Consider the following 14,100-nt stretch of genomic DNA (forward strand, 5'->3'; position numbering starts at 1 on the left):
GTAAGTCCCTTTACTATTGCTGTTCAATATGTATTTAGCACCTCCCAGGTGTTACTTAAAACATACATTGTATAAAACACACTCCAAATGTGCGACCCAGAGCAAGAAACACAAGAAGGAGGAAGTGGCAATTACTGAGTTATTTTGCTTCTATTTCAATACCGAAAGTTCTTTATGTCTGGGTAGGAAATATTACAAGGTGCAAATGGTGACTGAGCTTGGGTGTCCAGGGTGAGATTCCAGTATCTGTGAAACACTTTCACTTACTCTTGACTGCTAGTGTCTTATCAGGTAAACAGTGTGAATCACAAACAGTAGGTAACGTGAAAAGCTCAGCCCCTACTCCTTGTGCCATGATGTCATAACCACTTCTACTGGATGAAGTACTCAGAGAAGTGGGCGGATTTCTAGCAAGTCCTCAAACAGGTATCTAAGACGAACTTCTCCTTTATTTCAGCCTCTGTAGATCACGTCAGTAAAGTGACCCGGCCCCCTTGTGCTGATACGGAAGGATACCTGAGGTTAACTTCTGTACCACAAATGCCTAAAGCACATGACTCTCGGCGAAGTGTGCTGTGTTGCCCTTCCCATCTTCTATGAGATGATGGGCTGGAGATTCTCCCTGACGCCTCATAATAAGCTTCTCTAAATTGTTGTTCACTCTGCAAACACGCTGCTGGTGGCAGGAGCAGCTCTGCTCTGTGCGGCCGGAGCTCAGACTCTGCGGACGACGTTCCTGCTTTACCAGCCCCCTCTGTGCGTCACGCTCTGCCCTGGGGAGGACCGGAGAGCAGCTGCGAGACCGGAGGGGAAGGAGGACCTCTTGCCCTGCCGGCATCGCCACAGCGCGCTTCTTCACCCCAGCAGCAACGGGGTGATGCCATCAGCGGTGGGTTCCACGCTGCTGTTTTTCCTAGCCTCGTGGGATTCTCTCGAAGATACCAGCACCGGCCAGCCGCAGCTCCCCTCAGAGGTCTTAATCCCAGCTCTGCAGAGCCCCCCAAGCTCCGGGGGGCAGCACCCTTTTCCACGGGTCTCTCTACAGTGCACCCCCATCGTGCGGCCCTCCTTGCAGGCTTCAGCTGTGGCTCGCCTGGGCTCTCCTCTCAGCTTGTCCTGTTTCCCCACAGCCCTGGGATGAGCTGATCCCCTAGTCACTGCCTCTGTGATACTGACACGAGCCTTTGGCCCCTTCAGCTCTCTGCTACCTGATGCACAATTCTTCATATTGAGTTCCCTCTGTCCCAGCCAGCCTCTGAGTGACACAGGGGACAGGGCCATGCGCGGCTCACAGGCTGGGCCTGCACGGTCTCGGGAGCCCTTCAGCCCTGACGAGGGCTGTGTCCTTCCCGGGTGGCCCGTGTCTGGCTGCTGCAGGGTCTGTCCCAGCAGCACGGAAGCACTGTTTTGTCATGCCCTTTGGCTGCAGAGCGGTTCACACTTCCTGCGTGTATTTTGGGCAGAGATGTTGCCTCTAGCTGTATTCTGGATGCTTCTGTTTATAGGAGTGAAGAGTGCCGAGTCCCCGACATCCACGGGAGGCCTTGAGAGTGGTGGCCTAACATGGTCACTTCAATCTTCCCGTCTCCACCTTCTCTCCAGTCGGCTCTGCTGGAAACGGAGTTCAGGGGTTGTCAGGGCTGAGTTATGTGACCCCAGAATTCATATGTTGAAGTGCTAACACCCAGTTCCTCAGAATCTAACTGTACTTGGAGATGGGCCTTTAAAGAGGTGATTAAGGTAAATGAGGTCATAGGGGTGGGCCCTGATCCTGTAAGACTGGTGTCCTTGTAAGAGGAGATCAGGACACAGACACTCACAGAGGGACACCCTGTGAGGACACGGGGAGGACGGAGTCCCTGTGCCGAGAGAGGCCTCGGGAGGAACTGGCCCTGCCCACACCTTGACCTTGACTTCTAGCCTCCAGAAGTGCGAGAGAATGAAGCTCTTTTGTTTAAACTGCCAGGTCTGTGGCGCTTTGCTGAGGCAGCCCGGGCACACTCCTGCAGGGGCTGTATCCTCACTTGCAAGGAGGGCAGGTCGGAGTCCCACAAGTCGGAGTTTCACCGTGAGCTGAAGGAGAAGGGGGTCTGGCTCACCAAGGCCTCCTGTTTGGCCTCAGGCAGGCTGCCTGTCTCCCACCAAGGGTGCCTCTGTCTTGACCAGGCACCTTAAGATGCGAGGGAGGTCCTGGCCCCAGACTGGAGAAGGTGGGCTGCAGCATGAGGGGGCAGAGGTGAGTAGGAGGGGCCGTCTCTCACTTGGCTTTCCGCCTCTTTCCTGCTCCTCGAGGTGGGTAGGGTTTTCCCCAGGACATTTAGTTATTCCTATGGCTGGACTACGCGGGCCGCAGGACAGGTAAGACAAACAGACAACGTTTATAACCACCCTGCTGGTCTAGGGTCAGCAAGAAGCCACGCCATTAATTAATACGATCCCTTCTCAAGGCAGCCTTTTGACAGGACCAGTTTAAATATAGTCTTTTAGAATCTTTTTGACAATGCGCCGTTTATCTTATGAGCTGAAATTTCTTTCTGTATTTTAGGACCAATCTAATGTTCTGATCAGTTCAAAGAAAGCAAGGACCTAGGGAAGTAACTCCTGCCATGCGCAGGACGTTTCACAAGTGCAGCTGGAGAAAAGTGCCGTCGGTTAGCCCAAAGCCATGCTGGAGGAACACAATAACAGCCCAGCTCTTCCGTCCATTAAGTTGTGGTATTAAATAAGGCCAGCAGGTGTATATGAGAGAGAAGTGGGTCAACGGGTTCTTAAGTCACTGAAAATACGTTGAGTGTGAAGATGGCTCGTGTGTGTGTGCGCGTACGCACGCACGCACGCAAACACACGTGTGATTTACAGAGAACGTACAAGGCTGCAAAGTTTAACAGCCAGGAAGAGGGCCCTAGGCTGTGTGAGTTTCAACACAACCGAGAAGCAGAACACGCCGAAGCCCTCCATGCAGCAGAGTGGCTTCAACACCTGCAGCCCTGAGCCGTCGGCTCCAGCCGCGGAGCCTAACACTCTCTCTTCCCAGGCGCTAGTTTCTCCTCCGCTGGGCCACTCCTCTCCTGCTGCACCGGTGTCAGGCTCTTTGCCCACACAGCCTTCAGGGTTTCTTAGGGTTCCCGGTAGATATCAAGGTATTGTTCTTATTGTTTTTCATGGTCACGGTTTTCCCATTATTGTTAAATACTGTTTTCCAGCTGGACCTTACTATCAACTTGTCTGGCTCCGGATAAAATGCTGTCTGCATTTTTAATGAGGATTGCATTAAAAAATGCCTGCATGCTTAAACTGACTTAAGAAGACTGTCATCTTTATGACGTGCCCTCAGCTGAGGTGGGGAGCCTTATGAATCTTGTGTAATGATTACTAACGGGTAAGTCTCAATGAGGCAGAGCTAGTCTTCAAACCCGAGCCCTCAGTAAGCATTAACTCTAAAGAACCTGAGCGGCTTTCCTTTCACAAAGAGGGGGCCGATTTATTCTCTCTCCACAGATGGAAGGAACGAAACTGTAATTTTCATGCCTGAAGCCCAGCTGCCCCTCAAATTTGTGTTGAGAGATCATACATTTCCCTTCATATTTAAGTCAGAGTTTGAGTGTTGCTACTTGTAGCAAGAAAAGCATGTTTGCCTGTCATTTTCCTGCTCCTGACTCACAGCAGATTCTGGAAGAGGTTCATTTTCCTTTAGCAGCCACCTTCCTTTCCCATGAATCCTTCGCAAGTTCATGGTAGGCCATTAGGAAACTTGGACTGACCCCGAGATTAAGCCCACGAAAAGGTCACTGCATTGGCAGTAGAAGCCAGAATTACACAGGCCCTCTCCCAGCAGTCCTTGCTCCATCACACAGCACTTATAAGGATTTTCACCTGTTACTGATGGCCATTCTGACCCCTCAGTCAGCACCGAGTTCCACAGCAAGCAGTAGGATGTGGGGCTTAACGCGTGGCTTACGGCACAGACAACCCAGACTGAACTTATTTAGAAATCAGCAGGGCAGCTCCTTTTGAGAAGTTGGCTGTAGCATTTCCCAGCAACTGTGGGTGGTGGGCAATACCCACATCACCCAAAATATGCCACCTTGCCAGTGGCTGTGCAAATCACACTCCCCACTGATCAGGGCCACCCTGCACGGACCGCTCCTGGGATGCTGGGCCTCAGGTTTTCCATCAGGGGAGGAGAAGCAAGGAATGTTGAGACTTCACTCTTGGGGGATTATTCAAGAGAATCTGGAGTCTGGCTTTAGAAGATAAATGGAACCTTGATGCTTAGGGAGAACCTTCCCGAAAGGCTCAGACTGGGAATGGGAGCCAGAGCTCTGCCTGTTTACACACATAGAAAACGAAAAGCCATTTAAAAGAAGACTCCCTACAATTTTACCCTGTCTATGATTTGGAGGGAGCAAGAAGTGAAGAATATACGGAAGGAGAAGTCTTCTCTGACCCACAGGGCCCAACCCCAGCTTTGTCTTAAAGTCCAGGCCGAGCGAGATGTGGAAGGATAACCCGGTGAGGTGGGCTCCCATCCCAGGGCAGCTGGCTTTCATTTTAGGGATGATTTTGGTGTGACTCCTCTAGGCAGAGATCAATAGCTCAAGTGACTGGCTTTCAAACTGGTTTAGCAATAGGACCCTTCCATCAAGTGCATGCCTTCTCTGCAAGACTCTTAATAGAAGAAACTAGACACTGTGCTCAGACGGTTTTCCTCTCTCCCATCACTGGATAACAAGAAGCCATAAAGCATGCTGGCTTAGTTACTGCCTCACGAATACTGCATATTTTCTCTGCTCCGTGTGGCCACAATCCCAATGCAGACTTTCCTGAGGTGATGACGTCCTAAAAATTATGAATTTTCTCTCTCTAGATACAAAAGAAAGTAGGTTTCTAATATAAACACCTTGGGAAGAGAAGAACTAGGCTGAACTAGTAACTTCTCCCTGGTGAAGACTGACTACTTTAAAAAATAATAAACATTTCATTCACCACTTCCTATCCTAGCTATGCTTCTGTGCTTTACTTGAAGTGTTAAGTTAGCCAAAAAAAAAAAAAAATTATTTCCCTCCTTGGTCCTTGGAACATTTTGAGGCAGCTTGTAAGAAAGCCAGACAATAAGGTAACTGTTGTAATAAAACCCGTAAGCTCGGAGGAGTCAAGATGGCGCTGTGGGAGGACGCGGAGTTGGTGTCTCCCCAAAACTAGGGCGCCTGACGGCGCTGGTGGTGGACTCTGACACCCGAGGAGGCAGGAAGAACCCCAAGGTGAACCGGTAGGACGTGGAAAACTGAGGGTGGGGAGAAGTGGGGGCCAGACAGGATTGGCGCCCCTGAGGCCGGGGAGTTCAGGAGAGGCAGGCGGGAGGGGCCCTCCAGGACCGGAGAGGGGCGGTGGGCGTTTGCCCTGCCCACTTGGGCCCAGGAAGCCTGCTGGGCTCCCAGGAGAGGTCCCCGCACTCTGAGGCCAAGGGTGGGGGGCACGCCTGGGCCCTTCTGCTCCTTGAGCCTAAGCCCCGCCCCACCCAGCCCCCAGGGCCTTTTCCAGCCCTGTGGGTCCTGAGCATAGGCCCCGCCCACCACCCAAACCTCACCCTTGCTTAGGCCTTTTCCCCCCCTTTTAATTAATTTATTTATTTATCTTTTCTCTCCTCCTCTTTTTTACTATTGTGATACTGTACCTTGTGGATGTTGATTCATCTACACTTTTATTTTTATATTCTTTCTAACATACCTGTTAGTTTCCTGGTCTAATTTTATTTTTTACTTTGTTATCGTTCTCTTTTTTTTCTTTGCCACCCTGCATGGCTTGGGGGAACTTGGTTCACGAGCCAGGGGTTGGGCCAAAGCTCCTGTGGTGGGAGCTCCGAGTCTGAACCACTGGACTAACAGAGGACCTCAGACCCCAGGGAATATTCATCAGAGTGAGGTCACACGGAGTTCCTCATCTCAGCGCCAAACATCCAGTAAGACCAGGACACAATCCCACTCATGAAAAAAAAAATGAGATGGCAAAAAAATATGCCACAGATGAAGGAGCAAGGTAAAAACCTACAAGACCAAATAAATGAAGAGGAAATAGGCAATCTACCTGAAAAAGAATTCAGAGTAATGCTAGTAAAGATGATCCAGAATCTCAGAAATAGAATGGAGCCATGTATTGAGAAAATACAAGAGATGTTTAACAAAGATCTAGAAGAACTAAAGAACACACAAACAGAGATGAACACCACAATAACGTAAATGAAAAATATCTAGAAGGAATCAATAACAGAATAACTAAGGCAGAAGAATGAATAAGTGAGCTGGAAGACAAGATGGTGGAAATAACTGCCGAGGAGCAGAATAAAGAAAAAAGACTGAAAAGAACTGAGGACAGTCTCAGAGACCTCTGGGACAACACTAAACACACCAACATTGGAATTATAGGGGTCCCAGAAGAAGAAGAGAAAAAGAAAGGGTCTGAGAAAATATTTGAAGAGATTATAGTTGAAAACTTCCCTAACATGGGAAAGGAAATAGTCACCCAAGTCCAGGAAGCACAGAGAGTCCCATGCAGGATAAACCCTAGGAAAAACACACCAAGACACATACTAATCAAACTAACAAAAATTAAATTCAACAAAAAAATATTAATATCAGCAAGGTAAAAACAAAAAATAACTTACAAAGGAATCCCCATAAGGTTATCAGCTGATTTTTTCAGTGGAAACGCTTCAGGCCAGAAAGGAGTGGCAGGATATATTTAAAGTGATAAAAGAGAAAAACCTACAATTAAGATTACTCTACCCAGCAAGGACCCCATTCAGATTCGATGCAGAAGTCAAAAACTTTTCACACAAGCAAAAGCTAAGAGAATTCAACACCACCAAACCAGCTTTACAACAAATGTTAACGGAACTTCTCTAGGCAGGAAACACTAGAGAAAAAAAAGACCCACAAAAACAAACCCCAAACAATTAATAAAATGGCAATAGGAACATACATGTTGATAATAACCTTGAATGTAAATGGATTAAATGCCCCAACCAAAAGACACAGACTGGCTGAACGGATACAAAAACAAGAGCCATATATATGCTGTCTACAAGAGACCCACTTCAGACCTAGGGACACATACAGACTGAAAGTGAGGGGATGGAGAAAGATATTCCATACAAATGGAAATCAAAAGAAAGCTGGAGTAGCAATACTCGTATCAGACAAAATAGACTTTAAAATAAAGACTGTTACAAGAGATAAGGAAGACACTACATAATGATCAAGGGATCAATCCAAGCAGAAGATATAACAATTATAAATGTTTATGTACCCAACATACAAGCACCTCAATACATAAGGCAAATGCTAACAACCACGAAAGGGGAAATCGACAGTAACACAATAAGAGTAGGGGACTTTAACACCCCACTTACACCAATGGACAGATCATCCAAACAGAAAATAAATAAGGAAACACAACCTTTAAATGCCACAATAGACCAGATAGATTTAATTGATAATTATACAACATTCCACCCAAAAGTGGCAGAATACACTTTCTTCTCAAGTGCACACCAAACATTCTCCAGGATAGACCACATCTTGGGCCACAAATCAAGCCTCGGAAAATTTAAGAAAATTGAAATCATATCAAGCATTTTTTCTGACCACAACGCTTGAGACTGGAAATCAATTACAGGAAAAAAACTGTAAAAAACACAAATACATGGAGGCTAAACACAGCGCTACTAAATAACCAAGAGATCACTGAAGAAATCAAAGAAGAAATTTTAAAAATACATAGAAACAAATGACAATGATGACCCAAAACCTATGGGACATAGCAAAAGCAGTTCTAAGAGGGAAGTTTATAGCAATTCAATCTCACCTCAAGAAACGAGAAAAATCTCAAATACACAATCTAACTCTACACTTAAAACAACTAGAGAAAGAAGAACAAAGAAAACCCGAAGTCAGTAGAAGGAAAGAAATCATAAAGATCAGAGCAGAAATAAATGAAATAGAAATGAAGAAAACGATAGCAAAGATCAATAAAACTAAAAGCTGGTTCTTTGAGAAGATAAACAAAATTGATAAACCCTTAGCCAGACTTATCAAGAAAAACAGGGAGAGGATGCAAATCAATAAAATTAGAAATGAAAAAGGAGAAATCACAAGTGACACCGCAGAAATATAAAGGATTATAAGAGACTACTACAAACAACTATATGCCAATAAAATGGACAACCATGAAGAAATGGACAAATTCTTGGAAAGGTACAATTATCCAAGACTGAACCAGGAAGAATTAGAAAATATAAACAGACCTATCACAAGTAATGAAATTGAAACCATAATTTAAAATCTTCCAACAAACAAGTCCAGGATGAGACGGCTTCACAGGCGAATTCTGTCAAACATTTAGAGAAGAGCTAACACCGATCCTTCTCAAACTCTTCCAAAAAATTGCAGAGGGAGAAACACTCCCAAATTCATTCTACGAAGCCACCATCACCCTGATACCAAAACCAGAAAAAGATATCACAAAGAAAGAAAATTATAGACCAATATCACTGATCAATATAGATGCAAAAATCCTCAACAAAATACTAGCAAACAGAATCCAACAGCACATTAAAAGGATCATACACCATGATCAAGTGGGATTTATCCCAGGGATGCAAGGATTCTTCAACATACGGAAATCAATCAGTGTGACAAACCACATTAACAAATTAAGGAACAAAAACCATATGATCATCTCAATAGATGCAGAGAAAGCTTTTGACAAAATTCAACACCCATTTATGATAAAAACTCTCCAGGAAAATGGGCACAGAGGGAACCTACCTCAACATAATCAAGGCCATATATGACAAACGCACAACAAGCATCATACTCAATGGTGAAAAACTGAAAGCATTTCCTCTAAGATAAGGAACAAGACAAGATTGTCCACTCTCACCACTCTTATTCAACATAGTTTTGGAAGTCCTAGCCACCACAATCAGAGAAGAAAAAGAAATAAAAGGAATCCAAATTGGAAAAGAAGAAGTAACATTGTCACTATTTGCCAATGACATGATACTATACACAGAAAATCCTAAAGATGCCGCCAGAAAACTACTAGAACTAATCAATGAATTTGGTAAAGTTGCAGGATACAAAATTAATGCACAGAAATCTCTGGCATTCCTATACACCAACAACGAAAAATCAGAAAGAGAAGTTAAGGAAACACTCCCATTTACCATTGCAACAAAAAGAATAAATATCTAGGAATAAACCTGCTTAAGGAGGTGAAAGACTTGTACTCAGAAAACTACAAAACACTGATGAAAGAAATCAAAGATGACATAAACAGATGGAGAGATATTCCACGTTCTTTGACTGGAAGAATCAATATTGTGAAAATGACTATACTACCCAAAGCAATCTACAGACTCATTGCAATCCCTATCAAACTACCAATGGCATTCTTCACAGAATTAGAATTAAAAAATTTACAATTCGTATGGAAACACAAAAGACCCTGAACAGCCAAAGCAATCTTGAGAAAGAAAAATGGATTTGGAGGAATCAGGGTCCCTGACTTCAAACTATACCACAAAGCTACAGTAATCCAGACAGTATGGTACTGGCACAAAAACAGAAATATAGACCAATGGTATAGGATAGAATGCCCAGAGATAAACCCACATACATATGGGCACCTAATTTACGACAAAGGAGGCAGGAACATACAAAGGAGAAAAGACAGCCTCTTCAGTAAGTGGTGCTGGGAAAACTGGACAGCTACATGTAAAAGAACGAAATTAGAACACTACCTAACACCATACACACACACACAAAAAAACTCTAAATGGATTAAAGACCTAAATGTAAGACCAGACACTATAAAACTCTTAAAGGAAAACAAAGGAAAAACACCTTTTGACATGAACCACAGCAAGATCTTTTCTGACCCACCTCCGAGAGTAACAGAAATAAAAACAAAAATAAACAAATGGGACTTAATTAAACTTAAAACCTTTTGCACAGCAAAGAAAACCATAAACAAGACAAAAGGACAACCCTCAGAATGGGAGAAAATATTTGCAAATGAAACAACAAAGGATTAATCTCCAAAATATACAAACAGCTCATGGAGCTCAATATCAAAAAAGCAAACAAGCCAGTTAAAAAATCGGTGGAAGACCTAAATAGACATTTCACCAAGGAAGACATACAGATGACCAAGAGGCACATGAAAAGATGCTCAACATGACTAATTATTAGAGAAATGCAAATCAAGATTACAATGGGGTTTCCCCTCACACCACTCAGAATGGCCATTATCAAAAAATCTAGAAACAATAAATGCTGGAGAGGGTGTGGTGAAAAGGGAATCTTCCTGCACTGTTGGTGGGAATGTAAATTGATACAACCACTGTGGAAAACAGTATGGAGGTTCCTTACAAAACTAAAAACAGAACTACCATGTGACCCAGCAATCCCACTACTGGGCATATACCCTGAGAAAACCATAATTCAAAAAGAGTCATGTACCACAATGTTCGTTGCAGCAGTATTTACAATAGCCAGGACACGGAAGCAACCTAAGTGTCCATCGACAGATGAATGGATAAAGAAGATGTGCCACATACATACAATGGAATATTACTCAGCCATAAAAAGAAATTTGAGTTATTTGTACTGAGGTGGGTGGACCTAGACACTGTCATACAGAGTGAAGTAAGCCAGAAAGAGAAAATCAAATACCGTACGCTAACACATATATATGGAATCTAAAAAAAAATAGGTTCTGAAGAACCTAGGGGCAGGACAGGAATAGAGATGCAGACGTAGAGAATGGACTTGAGGACACGGGGAGGGGGAAGGGTAAGCTGGGACAAAGTGAGAGAGTGGCATGGACATATATACACTACCAAACGTGAAATAGCTAGCTAGTGGGAAGCAGCCGCATAGCACAGGGAGATCAGCTCGGTGCTCTGCCATGACCTAGAGGGGTGGGATAGGGAGGGTGGGAGGGAGGCTCAAGAGGGAGGGAATATGGGGATGTATGCATGCATATGGCTGATTCACTTTGTTGTACAACAGAAACTAACACAGCATTGTGAAGCAATTATACTCCAATAAAGATGTATTAAAAAATACTTTTGTTTTTAAGTACATATTTATATAAGCAGGGTTGTATATCCTAGAAAGTTACAGAGCAAGACATAAAGGGTACTTATCTTTATGTGTTAGGGTTATAGGTGACTTTTTATCTTAACTTTTAAAATATCTTCTAACACTCTTGCAGTGATTACAATCAGAAACAAAGATGTCTGTAATTTTAAGAGCTATATAAGCTGGAGACAGAGCTCACTTCTATGAGGCAGAAAGCTTCCTTATGTATTTGAAATAGACTGATTTAGCAATGATATCTGGCCCCATAATAAGAAAAGAAGCCAAATGTTCCTCTTAGAAGTTTGGCTGGAAAAGCAATGCTTTTTTCCTGACTGCCCCCCGTGATTCATTGAAGTAATAAAGGCTTGTTGTAGAAAATTCCAACGAAGTGTGTTTTATTTTCTTTCACAGGGTGATCCAAGCAAGGCATGTGGCTCGCCATCTGTCTGCTTCGGGCACTGGGGCTTCCAGGGAAAGGGGGAGGAGGGAGCTTTTTCTGTTCCTTATCCTTGCCTGTGCAGCCTTGTTGATGGGTAGACAGTACTATGTGTGATGAATTATTCATGGCAGAAGCTGTGCAACCATAAATATTCAAGGGGATACATCTGGTTTCCCTAATGCTCTATGTAGGGCAGAAAAAGTACTTTTTCATGGAGTAAAACAACTTGTCAACCCCAAATCTCTTCTTGCCTGGGCCCAAGATCTGCAGGAGAAGAGAATCTTCCGACACTTCACACGAAAGTCCAGCTGCGACACATCAGTGTGTGAGTACACGTGCAGGATTTCACCTGGATAAGATGATGCTAACAAACAATGTCAGCCATGCTCCCCTTAGCAGATTCAAGGCTGTTCTTAGGGTTTGGGGTGGGAAGGGGAAATCTCCCCACAACATTCTTATATAGTGAAATATGGCCTTTAAGACAACAGTTGAAGCCTTCGAAGAAGATAAAGGAGAAGAAAGTGTCCCCAGAGGGGTTTGCAGTTAGAGGAGAGCATCTGGCTGTTGCATGGGGCACTGGAGTCCCTGTAGGACACTGATAAGACTACCTCCTCCCACACTTCTCCTCCCCGGGAAGAGAATGCAAATTGTCCCGATGTCAGTGTGCCCACGTGCAGAAGGAGAAGGGGTTTCCAAGGAACAGTTTGAAGGAAAGCAAGCTTAGGGTAGATGAGACATGCTCCTTGCTGCATCTACTTCAGGAAAGTCCTCTGACGGATGCTCTCCGAGTGACACTTAGCAATACTGTTCCTTAGCATATGACCTTCCATCATAACCCTTACAGATGGAAGAAACCAGCCCTTTTTCAAGGTGTTTAATAAAACCCTAATTCCAAGGAATGTTAATAGCTGCTATGCTAACAGAAGTGTTCCGCATCTATAGCCAAATAAGTTTAGGAAATATTGAGTAAAATGACACTTTTAAGTTTCTAGAAAAAAAAAAACAACAAAGCTGTGGAAGCCTGCACTGTGAACTTCTGAGATTCTGTAAGGGATTTCTCCCCTAGGGAACATTTGGAACGTCTGGAGACAGCTTTTTCATTAAAAATGGGGGCTTGTGGGGGGAAGGGGTGCTCTACTGACACCTAGTGGGCAGAGTTCAGGACGCTGGTGGCATTCTACAATGTGCAGGACCACCCCCAAACAAGGAATTATTGGGCCCCAGAGGTAAACGGTGCTGAGGTTGAGAAAGGCCGGCCTAAACCGTACTGAGAGGTAACTCCGCCCTTCCCTCGCAGAGCTTCTCAGTGGACCAGTTCGTCCTGTGACACACAGGCGAGGAAACACACCTGGGCTCTACAGCGATGAGAACACACTAGGCTGGATGTGAGGCCCTGGATATGAGGTCTGCACCCCCCAAGACCACTGAGGAGTCACCTGCAGCCATGGACCATGGCAGTCCACATAAGCTCCTCTCTGGAACCCTTCTCCACGCCTCTGAACACTGGCAAGTCTCTCTCATAACACTCATCTCAGCAGACTGTGAGTTTTTTGTTTTGTTTAGTTTTTTTTGCGGTACACGGGTCTCTCACTGTTGTGGCCTCTCCCGTTGAGGAGCACAGGCTGCGGACGCGCAGGCTCAGCGGCCACAGCTCACGGGCCCAGCCGCTCCGCGGTATGTGGGATCTTCCCGGGCCCGGGCACGAACCTGTGTCCCCTGCATCGGCAGGCGGACTCTCAACCACTGCGCCACCAAGGAAGCCCGACTGTGAGTTTTTTTAAGAGAGGCAGCCTCTGCTCCCTCCATCTTGCTAACATCCAGCACATGGTTCATCTTCAAATATTTGAATGAGAACATGAGCATTGAAGGATTTGGAAAAGGCATAGCAATGAATTCCAGTTAAACCTAACAGGTGTCTAAGTAGATGTTACTGGTTGTGGAATACATGAGAGCTTATAAATCAGTGTCCCCTGCCCCCAAAACCACAAAATCTCAACCTGGAGGTAAGTGACGGCAATTGAGGAGGTAGGAATTTCTGTGTGCTGAAGAGATTAGAAAAAGAGAGTGAAATGAGATTTATGCCAGGCTCCCAGGGTGAGGGAGGGGAAGGCATTCCAGGGTGAAAGGTGTGAGGAGGACAGGTCCGCAGTACAGACGAGAGGGAGGCCAGCACATCAGCCCATGGTAGGAATGACGCATTTTACAGAGGACCTTAGTAGATAAAAACGGGGGGAAAGGCAGAGGACTACTCAGCCCTAGCTGATAGCAAACTACTTTTAGCTAAGACTTTTTAAAACACTGGAATATTCATGACATAAGAATACAAAAAAGTGTTGACAGGACTTCCTTTTATGAGACTGGACTGTCCTACGGAGCAGCTCTGAATTGATGAATATAAAGAGGAGATGTTTTAATGGTGTTTTAATCCTTTGCTTCTATCCCAGGTTATTTTGAAGCTGATTAATTACATATGCAATTATGGTAAGAGTATACAAAGGCAACACTTTTCGCTTA

Source organism: Phocoena phocoena, chromosome 9 (genome assembly GCF_963924675.1).
Source record: "Phocoena phocoena chromosome 9, mPhoPho1.1, whole genome shotgun sequence".
In the NCBI taxonomy this organism is placed as follows: domain Eukaryota; kingdom Metazoa; phylum Chordata; class Mammalia; order Artiodactyla; family Phocoenidae; genus Phocoena; species Phocoena phocoena.